Here is a 16,326-nt window from a genome sequence, read left to right on the forward strand (position 1 = left end):
CTTTGGAAGCCTTTCCCTGAATCCATCTCACTCATGGACATAGTGGTGGATTATAACACAACAGTTACAATAGCTGTAAGAATGGAAGCCGAGCAGGATGGATTTAAGTCAAACCTTGAACTGAACTGAGGAGGGGAATTCAAAGAAAGGACACTAAAGTCACCACTTCTTTTCCCCAGTACTCGTGCCACACTTATGGATATTTTTCTGTTGGGATTCCCTCGCTGTGAAATGGCTTTATACAAATACAGATCCATTTTTCCTGAAGAACTGAATTGTTCTTTTCTCTCAGAGAAGCCCACCGTTTGTCCACTGGAATAGACATTCCTCTTCTTTTTACCTACAGGAACTCTAAGATGGTGTGGGACCAGGTTCCTGAGGGAAAAGCCAAGGTGGTGTTGAGCAAGGGACATGCTCCACAAACTCTCCTTTAGGCATAGCCACAAAAGAATGTGGGAGCACTGACAAAAGAGCAACCTCATGGTAGCCCACGTTGAACAATTCACTGTTTCTGGCAGATTGTGGGAACTTGATGTTAGTGTAAGTTCATTTGAAATGCAAGTGCACTTCAGAAATCCCAAAAGGGGAATACATTGTGAGAAAATGGGAAAATACCAAGAAATTGGTCCACAGAAATCAACTTTCAGTGGGAGGAACTGAAACCCAAAATCAGTATGTTTATGGCAGGTATAGAAACCCAAGATGTATTTTTCAGTATCAGCTTCAGACTAATAGAGGAAGGCTGCTGGCAAGACTCCAATACTCCTCTGTTTAATTACTTCATCCTCATCAGATAGACTTTTATTGGTGATATTCCAGAATGCCCCAGGGTATCCTTATTTGGACAACACAGATTGTAGGAAAAAAATAAAAAAATTATTTAAGATATAATAGTCTCTCTGTAATAGAATATCTGCTTATTTAATTCTTAAAGTGAAGATATTTTTTCTTACTTTTTTTTTTTTTTTTATTTAACTAGACAAATCTACTGCATCAAAATGGGATTTACAGGAGCAGCGTATGATAGGTTAATTGGACCATTATTGTAGGATGGTACAATGCAATTATCACTTCTGATATAATTTGGAAGTGTAGGTTCACAGTATATTACAAACTATTGTAAAATCCCACGACTGGTATGAAATTAACCATGTTCAACATTGTAATTAGGAACAAAAATCTTAGTAGCAGTAATGTTGGCATACCTCCAATTTCTTAAAAATACTAAAACTGTTCTTCCTAAATTCAGTGTTCTGCAAATTAAAAGTAAGTGCATTCAAAGTGATTCTGTCTCTTTGGGAGTATATTATAATTCTGCAAAAGGTACAATATTAATGGTAGAATACTTTGAAGAGCTACTCCAAGAATACACATAAATTAGAAAGCTGAAAACTCTGTAATAACCTATTTTTTCTTTCCTATGAGACAAAGGAAGCAAATATCACATTATATAAATCTGTGTTTTGGGAATATCATCAAAGATTTGAAGGGCAGGAAGTCCAATCCCTGTTCCAAAGAACAGGGAGAAAGTTTTCACATTTCATAATTCCTAACTGATATTTATCTTGTCTATACCCAAATCTATTGATGAAGATTTCAAAGCATTCTGTAACAGTGTTTACCTCCAGATCTGAAGAATGGAGACTATTGCCTGAACACTGTCTAGGACCAAACACATTGCAGGACTAACTTGATTTATGCTGAATCCCAAAAGCGCTAAGTGCCTTAAAATTGCAGGGAAGGCAATGGTGGGTGACTTTTGCTTTCATACTGAAAATCAGGTCACCATGTTCCTCAAGGTGAGAAGTAAGACAGCAAGTTTCAATTCCTAACCCAGCTAATCTTTAACACAGAAAGCTGTTACCCTACAATAAATTCTAGAAACAATTCTCATACATTTGATGCTATCTGTGAAAATTTGAGCATTCCCATAACTAAATATTTACTTTCTTGTGGTGTTCTTAAAAATTACATTATAGAGGTTATTGAAAAGGCATGGGAAGGCTTTGAGGAAGTCTTTTGGCTGCTGGATGGTAGCTATGCATATCATTGTGCTCTGAAGTTCCAGGCTCCAATTTAACTGACCATTTAGTTTGATGAAACAAATAGTTACAGATTATGCATTTTTGGAGGAATGTTATGCAGCTAAAATTAAATGTGTTATCATTTATAGCTTTAGAGATATTTAACACTTTGAATAGGGGGAATTATAAGAGGTGTTCTCAGAGTGCTTTCTGTGGTGTTTGTAGAGCTGAGCAGTGTTTGAAACTCAGCAGAATCTGTCTCTTCTCAGCTATTCCTGTTAATCAAGCAAAGGATGTTTCTAGGAAGAGCAGTTTACTGATTGCTGGAACTGCTCCTTGCAGCTCTGGTATTAAAACCTGCTTCTTTCAAGATATGAACATTGCAAGAAACATTCAGAAAAATAATTTTCGAGAAGTACTCTGACTTCAAACACTGTTTCCACACATCATGGGATTCAAACTACCCTCTTGACAGGACTTGGATAAATTTTCTATCATCTCCATCTGCAATAGTGTCCATTGCTGTTGCTTCAGACTCAAGAATTTGAAGATGTCTTTATGCATGTGCATGGATTGTGAAAGACAACTGTCCTTTTCATGGGTATGCCAGTACATAAGGATATACAAAGTTTTGAGTTGTTAAGATTACTGGATGAAAGATGGAGGAGATAGAATACTAATTATAGAAAAAACTACACAGACCATGATGGACACTTTCCTCTTCAAGCAATGAGAAAAAAAATAGGACCCAAGGGGCCTGACCAAACCAGGCAGTTGCAATATAAATTGGCATTGTTTGAACAAGTGAATGGGACCAGATGACCTTCAGAGATCTCTTACAAAGCCAACTGCTCTTTGACTCCATAGGTGTATTTTTATAACATAAAAAGCACAGAAAAGTGCTCTGCACAAGGTTTCAGGAGGCTTAGTCCCTCCTCTCCCAGTTCAATGTCACCTGTTCTCAGTTGTTCCTTTTTCTCAGGGCTGAAGTATTTTCTCTGTGCACAGACATTTATTTTCACAGTCTCCCAGAAATCTGTTCCAGGATCCAAAAATTCTTACTATTTGGAACTTTTCCTTGATCTCCCCTGATATAATTTAAGCTGATTATATTTGCCCTAACCTCAGTGCTGGCAAAGAAGAGTTCATTAATCATTTGTTTTGCAGCTACCTTTTCTCCAGCTGAAGCCAGCTGTACATCACCTTGGGGTCATTTTCCCTAGACTAAGCAACCCAGATTTTTTCAGTCCACAGGGCATGTAGACATCTGAGCATTCTTGTTATACCCCTTGAACCTTCTCTAATGAGTCCATAGATCTCAGGAATACAAAGCTCCAACCTGGACCTACTCTACAGGTGAGACCTTCCCAGTGCTGAGTAGAACTGAGATTATTTGAAATGTTTTAGCAATGAGCCTCCTCTTAGTAGATCACAATACAATTTTGCCACTTTAAAATCAGCATAATATCACTGACTCAGCTTCAGCTGTAAGCATTTTAAAGCATGATCCTCAGTCTAAGTGCTCTCAAACATTTTCCAACTATCACATTGCTATTATTATGTCTTTTGGTGAGATATAGGTCTCTACAACAAGGAAAAAAAGTTATAGGAAAACACTGGCTGAAATGATCCGGTAGTCAGAAGGGATGTATTTCACAAGAAAACTCCTAAATGCCCCCTTTGCTAGAGAAATATATGACCTCTTCTGAAAGGAAACAATGAATACTTACGGTCAAGTAACAATAACTTAGCATGTATTTTCAATTAATTATTGTAAACACTTTGTGTTGCTTTGTCATCTGTTATCAGAAAGAACATCAGGCTGCATTTATTTCCTACTTATTGCAAGGGAGTTAAAAAAAAAAAGCAGAGTTTCTGTACTTGGTTGGTTCCTTATTAGCTACTACTTCTTATGTTGTAATTTCAATCCTGGGCTCTGTGCAATGAAATAAAATTGTTAACAGTCATATTTTGAGCCTAGAAATAATGAGGTAGCTTTGGAATGCTGCCTTCCCTACCAACAAAACACTGTCACTTAAATGAATGCTTCTAGGAATGCCTCAGGAGTACTATGCACAGCATGGATAACTTCAGATTACGTAAAATAATGATGCCTTATGGAAACCTTTTTTAGTTCTTTCTATCTCAAACTACAGTAAAAAATCAGTGAGATATCATCCTTCAAATCCATCAAATTAGTAGTAATTGGATGCTTTCCTGCATGAGGAAAACAGAGACCAGGGAGAATGGCGAGGCCAGTCTGCAAAAGGTCAGTGGCAGAATGGGGCACATCCAATGAATCCTGGTCAGAAAGGTGCAGAGCTATTGCTGAGTCAAAGAACTGAAGGACAAAATGTGACTATTGAGCTAAATGGGACATGCCATGAAATATTAGGTTCAGGTACTCAACTGTTTTGAAGGTGTACAGATGAAAGAAGCTTGTGTTAAGGAGAGCAGGAAAGCCATTAGATGTCAGGAGTGCTGGCTCTGTGCACCTCCTACTAAACTCAAGGCAAAAGCAAAGCTTCCCATTCATCTGATAACTTGTCTATAGCAGTGACCCTCAGAGTCCTTTAATAAATTACTGCCAAATTTCATGGTTTTTCATGGACTACTGGGCATTCCTTATCTCAAATTTTAACTGAAAACATGGTTTTTGACCATTTCACAGACAGCAGTGGACTGTGGACTATAATTGTGGAGTCATTAATACAAGGAGACATAGATGACAAAGATCTTGCAGTCTCCTCTAGGTATAAAAGGCAAAATTAAATTCAAGTCTGAACAGGTGTGTCACAATGTTGGCATTTTCACACACTTACACCAGCAATATGGACAAGATGACTTCCAGGGCTTAGCATCAAATAAGAAAATGCTTAGCACTTACAGCTACAGTTCAGTTTGTATTAGGGAGGTTTATTTTCCTTGTACACAGAAATAACTACTGATCATTTCAAGCTCTTTGATCCAAAATCTGGTGCAGACTACTCTTTTTTTCCCCCTGCTATTTTTGCTTGTTGATTGATGGCTGTTTAAATTCTTTCACACAATCAGTTGTAGTCATTAGTTTTTCCTGCAATATTAAGCATCCAGTCACTGAACCACTACTAAATCCAAATAAAAGGAAGACTGTATGATACCTGACCCTGACATATACACATGGGCAGAGTGCCTCAGTGGTTTTTGCTGGGAAAAGAACAGTGAACTGCAACTGGAGAGGCAGGATAGAAAAGACAGGGCCCAGGAGGAAGAAGGTGAAACTGCTCACAGACACAAGGACGACCTTAGAGGGGTAATGGACTGGTCTGCAGGCAGGGAATGGTCTGAAACATCTCAGCAAGCCAGTCATTTTCTCCCTCATGATTTCACTGCTTGTTTCCATTTACTGACCAAGAACAGCATTGGGTGTCAAAGTCAGTCTTTTGAAAAAGAACCCGTGGCAAAGTCATAAGCTGAATAAATACGTGGATACATCTTGTAGAGTGCATGGCACAGCAGAAAATAAAAATAAAAAACAAGATATCTGTTCTTCTAATTTAAAAAAAAGTTCATTGTTTGAGGAATTGAAACTTTAATACATGTGTTTATACTACTATTTAAAGTACTCTGCAAATTAAACGGATACATGTTTTTAAATATTAGATTAGAAATTTCATTTGTTTGTGGAGTTTCCACTCAATGCTCTATTAACATCTTCCATTAAACATTATCTATAGCTATTAATTTATCTGTCTCTTGTAAGATGGTTATGGTAACTTTTTCTTTCTGCATCTACATTTCCTACCACACTTTAATGAAAAACAGGTGTAAAGGATATCAGGTTAACCTCATTGCTCTACAGGTATGATGAGAAGCCAAACAAAAAAATATTTAATGGATGGTACAAGTCTTGGTAAAGTACTATGAGTGATTATAAGACCCTCCCCTGTTTCAAAGCACTGCAAATGTCACTGAGATGTCATAATGGACATGGGAAATTTTGATTTTTCAGTGTTCCCAGGCAGCTGTCCTGAAACAGATTTCTGTTGGAAAAGTATTGCACTGATGAACCAGAAACACTGCTCTGCAATCTGACTGTGTTCCTCAGATTTAGTAATGACATAATCTGGATAATACTTACCCAGATCTTTACCCAGATCCATACAGGATCCCACACATAAATTACACTCCCTTGTTTATTCACATAGGATTGCTCCCTTGTAGCCTGAGCACCATTTCCTTTTAAGCTATTTATATTGTAGACTAAGTCTAGATTTGTTTCCACAGGGAGCAATCTTATAGCTCTATGTTGGGAAAGGGGGCATTTCTTATTACAGATATTTGTCACTTGTTTAGATCATGAAGTGACACAGCATTTCAGCAACGTCCTAAATTTTGTAATGAAGCAGGAAGCTCTTGATGAAGTTCACAGCTACACAGGAATTAGATGATTTTTCCTGTGAAGATTATTTGAGGGAACAGTGCTTTTTGTGGGACTGAAGCAGTGTCTAGCATGTGAATAAGTAGGAAGTTACTTTGAGAACTTGTGCTAAAAAAATGAAAACAAATAAATAATGTGGAAGGACTATACTTCTATGTGAATTTGTTGTGAAGGGTCAAGACATCATGAGTAACATTTCATCACAAGAATGTAAATTAAATGAAGAAATACTGCTCTAAAGAAAATACAGAACATAAAAGTTGATGTCTGCTAAATGGGAAAGACTGGTAGTTTTATTTATAAATATTTCCAAAAAGTTGTTTCAAAAGCAATTATACAAAAATTAATCAAAGATCTGAATTCTGAATCCTTTCTTCACATATTTTTTCAACTTTTCCTAATGAACACAAGTTCTAATTGAAGTCAGAAAAAACACTTGTTTTGATTGCATTAGAAAGTAAACCATGTCTTAAATATACACAATTCCTCTTGATACCACTATCAATTTTGTGTGAAGATGTGTAAAAATCAGTCGTGCAGGTCAGGGAAGAGAATTTAGAGTTAAAAAAACCCCCAAAACTAAGTGCATGTGAAACATATTCCTATCAGTGTTTCTGGGAAAAAAGAAGGGGAAAAAAAAAAAGCAACAATGATTCATGAGCTAGATAAGGAATATGTTAGTGAATTTAACTGTGTAAGTGTTTCCTCATTAACTGAGGGTAGTCTCCTTTTCCAGACAAAGTTAGGTAGCAATGTAACAGAAGGATGTGGTCAGAGTATACACCAAATAAATATTTTCAAGTCTCTGCACTGCTTATTTACAGTGATATCAGTGATACACAATAAACATTCAAATACTCAAAACAGGTTGAATAAACATCATCATTAGTACTCTAAAGGAATCAGTTAGGTTGACTCTATAAATTAATCTAAATTTTTAAAAGTCTGCAAGCAACTTACCAGCTTACTAACCACATTTGGTACTGTATATCACCTTATACACTTCAGTTTGTCCGGAAGCACATTTTATTATCCTTCTGGGTTAAGCACAAGAGGCAAGATGATTAATTAATAATACACTGATTAACATTTATCTTAAGTTTGTGGCATGTTCCAGTTACTTTGTGTTATCCCAGCAACTGATACCAGAGGATATGCCCAAATTAAGATTCCAAATAATCATACTGCCAAAAAGAAGACCTCAACACCCTAGCAAATTTTGTTTAGAAGAGGAAGGAATAGAGAGAAACACACGAGCTTTTGCTTAATTCAAAGACACCAGTTGTTTCTCAATACACACTGTGACTTTCCAGTTCCACTGCTCTGAAATAGCAGAAGCTCAGGCACCTTGGGCTGAGCTTTCTGTATCTTGGAGTGCATGAGGATTCATGACACAGCTGAAATTCACTGTTTGCATGGCTTAGGTGGGACAAATTCAGATGCTCAAAAGTTTCACATGCAAGTGAATTGCAATTCTGACCTTAAATACCAGGGAAATTGACACATTCATTGTCTTCTGCTCCAATATCTCTTCTAGGAGATGCTATGGAATAGCTACACATTTGCTGTGATTGTGGCATTTCCCCTGCATTTATAGCATAAATACTCTTTTTTCTCGACCCCTCTCCTAAAAATATTTTGGTTGGCATCCAAGAGGTCAGAGTTAGAAGTGCTGAGGAATTGTTGAAACATCAGATCTGGCAGTCAGGCACAAGAGCTGCCTTGGCTTGCACCAGCAGAGAGAGATTAGAAGATGTAAGAGTGTTGCTACTTTTTCCTGGATGATAACTTTTTGTTTTCTGAGTTTCAGTAAAGCTTCACAGCCTTCAAACCTTTTGTGAATCCTGTTTTTCCAGATCTAGTTTGGAGGACTTTCTACACTGTACTGGATCTTTTATTAATATTATGGGGAGACTTTTCCTACAAACAAACAAACAAACAAACATCCAGGCTCAGTAATTTTTTTAATGGTACCTCCTTCTCAGTGTCATTATCAAAAGCATAATTTGTAGGGTTTGGTTGGTATTATTCTAAAGGTATTTTCCCATGGTTTTAAAGTCCTGTAGAGTTCATGTGACTGAGTCACTCAACATCAGACAGAAGATCGCATGTTTTGACTTGGAAGACCTCATGTTTAAGAGAAAGGACAAAGACTGAGGGTGCTGGTAGTCCAGGGTCCCTGTGTCTCTAACTGGATCATGGAAACAGTGGAAGTGTATCACCAAGGCTCTGTAGCTGTGCTTTGGGTGATGAATACTCCTGGATCTGGATTTGCTTAAATCAGTATGAAGGCTGTCTTTCTGTATTGGTGTCAACCTTTAGCTTGCTAACAGGACTAGTTCCACAACACCATAAATTTAACTAGTAGGTGGTTAATATCTTTCAAAACACCTGTGCTCTTGTCTTTTTTTAACATAGAGATCAACAGCTGCAAGAAAACTTCAGTATTTTTAGATTATGTTGTTAGGAAGGTTTTGGGGTTGTTATTTTCTTTTTGTCGTTTGTTATATAGTAATATTTATGGAAGCAGCAAAACTGATCACTCCGATTTTGAAAAACACATATTACTTTATGAATAGGAGATTCTAAAAGCTATTGTTAAGCTACACTATCACCCAGATGATTTTAGAAGATTCAGTATGTACCTAACTATAACTGTGGAGATGACTGAAACCTTGGCATAAGCAGCTTTTATTGACGCTTCTATTGCTTTACAAAGCAGGCTTCTTTTTTTGTTTGTTTGTTTAAGGTTGGGTTTTTTGGGGGGTGGGGGAGAGGTTGTTGTTTATAACATCTTTGAAATAAACCTGCTTAACAAGCTGAATTCTTACGATATCTGAAAGCTCCAATGAAACTCCAATTGACTTTAATTTGGCTCATATTTTGGCAGGAAAGGAGAAAAGCCTGGGAGAATGACCTTTACTTATTCCCTAGAGTGTAAACAATTGAGAGATAGATATGAACAGATCCACATTCTCTGTAGGAGCCTTTCTCTCCTCTCAGTGAGTACTGTGTAATGAAACTGTAACTCACACTGGTGTCGATAGTAATTATGTACATGCACTGGGAAGGAATGAAATTTTAAATTGGTAACTCTTCATAAAATCTTATCACAACAGTTCTATAGGCCACTGTTCAATGCAGTGGGTTAATAAGCATTAGTCAAACTCCTGCCAGGGCAGGAATCCAGTAGGATTAATATTGGTAAAATGTTTAATAGAAACTTGTTTTTTAATTAATTTCAAAAGAGAAGAGAGAATACCTAATATATATGTTTTGTAAAAAAAACTTCTTTATTGTTGGAAGTTTATAGCTCTCTGTTACTTAGTAGTGGTTTTGTCACTGAATACGACTAGATATGAGAAAATCATTTAAACCATTGGAATAACAAAACTTTCATATAAAAAGCAAGGTGAGAGAATACAGACCTGCATTGCTAAGCCTTTCAGGAAATGTATGGGCAATCTTCATTTTACCCCATAATGAACAAGGCATTAAGGCATTATGTTATAGCCTTTAACTATATGATTTTCTGCCACTTCTTGAATAAAACTATTTTCTTCACCATGTTTTAAATACTGGTTTATGCAGTTTTTTTCTAGTGCTATCTATTATTCAGTATATGCTAGAAAGAATCCAAGAAAAGTATTTTATACAAAATGACATAGCATGCTAATGTTGCTCGATACATTTACAAATAAATCACCCCATTCTGCAACACTATTCTTCTTTGGCTCACAGACAGCCTTACAGGGGACTGAGACATACCTCAGCAGAATTTTAATTCCTCTAGGTCCCAAGAAGCTGACCCCTCCACAGCATGTCTTATTGGCATAATCAAACACATGTTCTAAAGTTAGGAAACAATCACAGCTCTAATATTGCTAATGACTGAGACGATGCTTTGCAGATATCTTTGCTCATAGAGAAATCCGATTACGAACATGCATACCAAAAATATGCAGGCTGTGAGGCTGCACTCAATACATTGCTAGGTCTTTTCTCTGCTTTTGAAGTTCAACAGACTCCTGATCACAAGAATACCCAAATTGTGCCAGCAGTGAGCCACTGGAATGCAGAACCCGAGACCCTCCCTCTCCACGCTGCACCACAGAAGCCAAAGAGATTGTCAGCTGAGGTAGAAATTACACTTCCCCTCCTCATAAGCAGAACCATGGAAAAGATACGGGCAAAGAATTTTTGCACCCACACATTCACACATTTGCTCTTGATACTCCTCTCTAGTAAACACTAGGGAGAAAAATAGAAATCAGACACTTCTGTGGCATGGAAAATTACAAAATGAAGTTTTCAGAGCACACATCAGTATTTGTTTTGTGATGCTGATACCTTATGGCATACTCCATGCTATAGTAGTTCTTATGCCACAGGTAAGTGTCCCAAATATCACCTGGGATGAAGTATTTTCCCATTTCTAGTATGTCAGGTTTTCACATGTGTTAACAGTACTGATATGAGTATGTGTCTGCATTTTGGAGTTGCTACAGAATAGCTAATCCTGACAAGGTAGAATCAGCACAAGCAGAACACACACAATTATCAAAACATCTATGTTTTGTGTCATGATTATTTTCATCATGCTCTTCAGCAGGTATATGAAATTAAAAGATCAATTTTAAGTAACTCCTGTAATCCATTTATAAATAAATTAAGCTTCACTGCTTTTCTTTGGTCTGCATGCATGATTATAGCACTCAAGATCACAGCATTCTTATGGCTAGATCAGATACCATATTGTAAAATCTATTTTAAAATGCTACTTTAAGTAAGTGTGATAAGCATTAAATGGGACAATAAAATTGTTTTGTTGCAAGCCAGGAAGAATGCATAGTTGATTAAATATCAAAGACCAAAATTTACAAAATAATACCATGAGAACAGAAGCAAATTTAGCTTGCAAGCATTAAGGGAAGACAAGATTAAACTGATTACTATGCACAGCATTAGTCATTGTTACTATACAATTCTGCTGTCTGCTGAAGTATCTAATCTACAATAGAAGTAAGATATTTTAGCCATCAGGTTAACATATAACAGCTGGCACATAATAATTACTGCAAATGAAATCGAGAAGTGTGATGGAATTTTCATGTATTTATACATATGTATGGGAAGGAAGTGTTCACCAGATAAATCATCTCTACATAAGAGAGCTCCTTGTTAGTCAACCTATCAGACATACATTAGATAAAACTCTTGTATAGTTTCTTCTTGCTACTCTTTCTGTCAGAACTTTAAAAAATTGAAATACTAAAGATGAATGAATGCTGGTCAGATATTTAATTTCTGCTTCTAAATTCTAAGAAATGAATGGCATGTTGATTTTCTGTGAAAATAATGTCTGTCATAGCTGTAGTTACTTCAGAGAAAGTAAACAAAAGAGGTGGGTAATAGCATATATTTACAATAAAGTTGTTGTATACAGGTTCATACACAGTAAATGTAAACATAGTTCAAATAACTGATTTTCCTTTTGAGTGGCTCCACTCACTGAGTTCAATTTGCATGTGATGTGTTTTGTAGAAATTGTAACTGATGTTTCCGTTCAAGTGAGATCAAAACAAGAGTCTTAATCTGTTTTCCTGCAGCAATGATGATCTAAGGGTGGTGATCCAAAGCCCAGACTCACTCAGAGGGACAAGAACTTATCTCACAACTCATTTAACTCTATTTTGGGTGTAAGTGTGCAGAAGCAAACAAGGTTATTTTCTGTTTTCCCTGTCCCTGGACCCCACATGAAGGTAGGTAATGGGCATTACCTTGTCAATTCATGCCACCTTCCTTGCCTCCTGGCTACCATGAACTCAAATATCTCAGAGCAAAGAGGGAGAAATGCTCTGCTGGAATGGGTCTGGAATCACTTCTGACTACTGGAATCCCTTCCTCTAAGCCAGCCAGGATTTCCAAGTAAGGAGGTTCTGACTCCACAAGACAAGCTTTAAAGAAACACGACACAAATGTTTAAGACAGATTTTCTCATCATGGCTAGATTGCTTTGGGTGAAAGGGTCCTCTTTGGATACTTTCTTGAAATACAATATATGGTACATGTTGTCTTAAGGAATTTAAGTCATAAATTACAGAAAGTGCTAGGAATTATTCCATTCTTATCTAAATTGCCAGGATGAAATATGAAAGGGGAAATAAGACAATTTTGTGCTGTTTCTGACTACTGTTTTTTTTCCTGTTTGAGTATCTGACAGCCTCTTCCAATATGAATCACATACTGGGGCTGAAGGTCAAGGACTGAATGAGTTGCTCATTTTAACCTTCCTGCCTTCTTCTACAGATTGAAACATAAGTAACAGTTATTAATATTTGCTACTTATTTTCAATGTTATCAAATTCCAAATGCCAGATATTTTTACTTTATTTGTATGAAAAGCTCCCCTATTCTGCAATGGCACCATTTGTACCACAGGAGGAGTAAAGTGTTACAAATCCTGCAAACCAAGAACCTAAAACTCAATAGCTGGATCTGCTTGAGCCAGCTGGTGAAACTGATGTGGTTCCCTACATAATTTTACACTATAAAATTACCAGACCTTTAATGGAGGAAACAAATTTTCAAATGAGATTTATTTCATTCTCTATTTCTTACATTTGCAGTGTAAAAAATTACCCCAGGAATTGGTATTATAAGGCACTTTATAATACAAAGAGGAATGCATGCATATATTATAAATTATTATTGATGTAATATACAATATATATTCAAGATTTCAGAAAACAAAATTCAGATAGAGGATGTAAACTCAATAGGAGTAGTATATTTAAAATACCTAATTCCATAAAAAGTAAATTTGTTATGCTCTCTTTCCAGCTCTTTTTGTTAGTATTTAAGAGCAAAACCTGCATCATATAAAACAATAAGGAATTTCTACGTGGGAGGTTTTATTTTAATTTAGAGATACTAAGGATACTAAGGCAAGTAATAACGAAAAAAAAAAGGAAGGATGTGAAAATATTTTGCATATATACAAAATGGAGCTGTACTGACAAATGTATTGTTGTATCTGCCAATGTCAGGCATAAAAATGTTCAGAATAAAACTTTTTTTTTTCATATTGGACAGTTGAAAATCTAGCTAATGCCTTTTCCTGACAACTAAGGCTATCACTATCATTCACAGAGACTCCTCATTAACAGAGTTTCCACAATTAAAAAGAAGCAGGATTTAATTACATTGTTTGATCCTTTACACAGTTTGTTATGGTTCATACACAGTTATGTATGGTTCAAAATTCAGGCCAGTTGGTTTCTTATCCTTAGCTCAACATACAGTCACATTAGATTACCTTCAGCTTTTTGTTTTGGCTTTTTTTGCTTTCACTATAATTGGAAATTTTACATAGACTGTACTCTCAATTCATTTATATTTGGCACTATATTGAAATACACTTGTCATTGTTAACCAGCATCCAACAATTATGATAATTTGACATACCAGTTTGAAAGTTATATTGAATTTTCTCTTCTTATAGACACTAATTGCATATTTGAAGTGATGGATCTTGTTCTCTCAGAAGCATGCATCTGGATCCCTTATTTATCATAACTTGAGAAGGAGGTATGACCTTATTTCTTCCATTTCTTAGGTTTTCAGAAATGCATAAACAGTGCAAACAAACATAAATCATGTTCCATCAACTGACTGCTATAGAACCATTTACATGGAAACAGGGTAATTCTGTCCTATTTTCTGCCCAGTAAGTTAGTGCTTAAGAAACTCAGGTGAAATAGAGAAATTGGACTGAATTAGCTCATACTTGAAATAATATGCCATATTTGGCACAATTATTAAGCTTCTGTGTATGTCTGGGAAACCACAGGGATGTGTTATTTAGCCTTTTCACCTGAAAACATTTCCATCTTGTCTTTGTGCCCATCCCTGTGCCATTTTACAAGGCTCCCCTCCAATCCCAGGTGGGAGTCTTTGACTCCTATTAATTTCCAACACTTCTGCTTGTCAGAAATGTGTTGTGGGAGATAACAAATGAGTGACATTGAAAGAACCCCATCTGTGCAGTTGAACATACAAAGTTCATCCAGAACCTGCTGCACATCAGTGGCACAACTCCTCACAGCTCTGGCTCTGGCACAGGAGAGGGACACCACAAAGTGCCATGCACATCCAGGCAACTGAGCTCCCAAATGGTTCCCCTGCTCTGCAGGGCTCTGAATCCTCCCTTGCCATCGGGTGCACATTTAATAAACACATTTTCATTGTGAATGAATGACAGCTCAGAGACCTAGAGTACTCAAAACAACTATAAACAACTTCTTCATTTTTTATGAGAGGAGGATGAGGAGAAACTGTGTTGGAATAGCTGAAAGTAAGAAGTTTTTCATACATGTGTTAATTAATGAAAAAGTGGTGATGGACTGAAATTGATCCCTGTTACCCCCAGTGTACACGGGAGCTTGACCTGGAAGTCTTGATTAGAGAAAACATTTGCTTTGAACCACCAGAATTTCAAGTACAGAACTATTTGAATGACTCTTGCTGTTAGTTAAATAAGCATCAGTAACACACTATTTTCAACCCTAAACAATTAATTTTTGCTTGGCACTTCCATGTAACCACCATGCTGAGTAATATCTCGCTGAAGACTAGACATTTGGAGGTGTAACGAATGGTGGAGCAGATACTTTAAATTTTCATCATGACATCTCTCACCATGTTTTTTAAAAGCCCACATCAATTAAGGGAACTATGCTTTGAAGAACTTCCTGCAATTTTTGTTTAGCTTAGAGATATAGTTATTTAGCATTTCAAATAAGCCATGAAGTGCAGAAAATGGCCAGTAGCAGCTAAATCCTGGAAAGCAGAATTTTAAGTAGGTTTTCTACAGTTAGAAAACTTAAGGAAATGTTCAGTTACTTGCAGTTACCAAGAAGGGTAATGAACATTTATAGGTCTTTAAAAGCATGTCATGTCACAAAATCCATATTAACAGACTCATCGGAAAGACATCTGCCGTATTCAGTGACTTCTGCATTACGAGCTCTGCAAGCAGTTCTGAGATTCCCCACACTTTTAAGCAGGTGGCAGTGTAGGTTAAAGAGACAGATTTTTCCTGCAGCTGATAGAAATCAGGCGTTCCAATTTTCCCATTTATCTCAACTTAAGGTACAAATATCCAACACTATTACTGGGTTCCTATCTAGATGGGAACAGGCATGAACTTTGGAATGCACCTCTTTGTTGACTCAGAATTCCATTATTTCCAGATGCAGCTTTGTGAGCTTTATTTCTCAGAATGAGACACTGCAGTAAGAGACATAACTTAACCTCTCCTCTTCAATATGACAGTGGGAAGACCTGTCTTCTGAAGGGGTTAGGTGATGTTACAGTGCAGTGATTCAGCATCAGTGCTCAGTGTCTAATGATAAACTTTGATAGTTTTAATAAAAGCAAATACGGTGCCCTTCCTTCTACTGGACCTTAATTTATGTCACTGACACAGACTTAGCAGCTAAGGAAATAAGGAATTTAGCTTACATGTGCAACTTTGGGTTGCCCTTTCAGTTATTTCAATCTTTTGTGCATAAAATGTTGCATTATCTAGCGTTTGTGCCTAAGGATCACTAATAAGGCTGATTTTAACATCTTTGACAGTGACATGGATGGTGGGATGGAGTGCATCCTCTGCAAGGCTAAGGATGACACTCAGCTGTGTGGTGTGGTGGTTAGGCTAAAGGGAAAGGATGCCATCCAGACAGTTCTTGAGAGGCTTGAGAGCTGGGCCACATGAACCTTGTGAAGTCCAACAAGACCAAGAACAATGTCCTGCATCAGGGCAATCCCAAGCACAAATACTGGCTGAGCAGAGGATGGACTGAGAGCAGCCCTCGGGGA

The sequence above is a fragment of the Pyrgilauda ruficollis genome, unplaced genomic scaffold (genome assembly GCF_017590135.1).
Source record: "Pyrgilauda ruficollis isolate IOZ18807 unplaced genomic scaffold, ASM1759013v1 scaffold29, whole genome shotgun sequence".
Classification (NCBI taxonomy): Eukaryota; Metazoa; Chordata; class Aves; order Passeriformes; family Passeridae; genus Pyrgilauda; species Pyrgilauda ruficollis.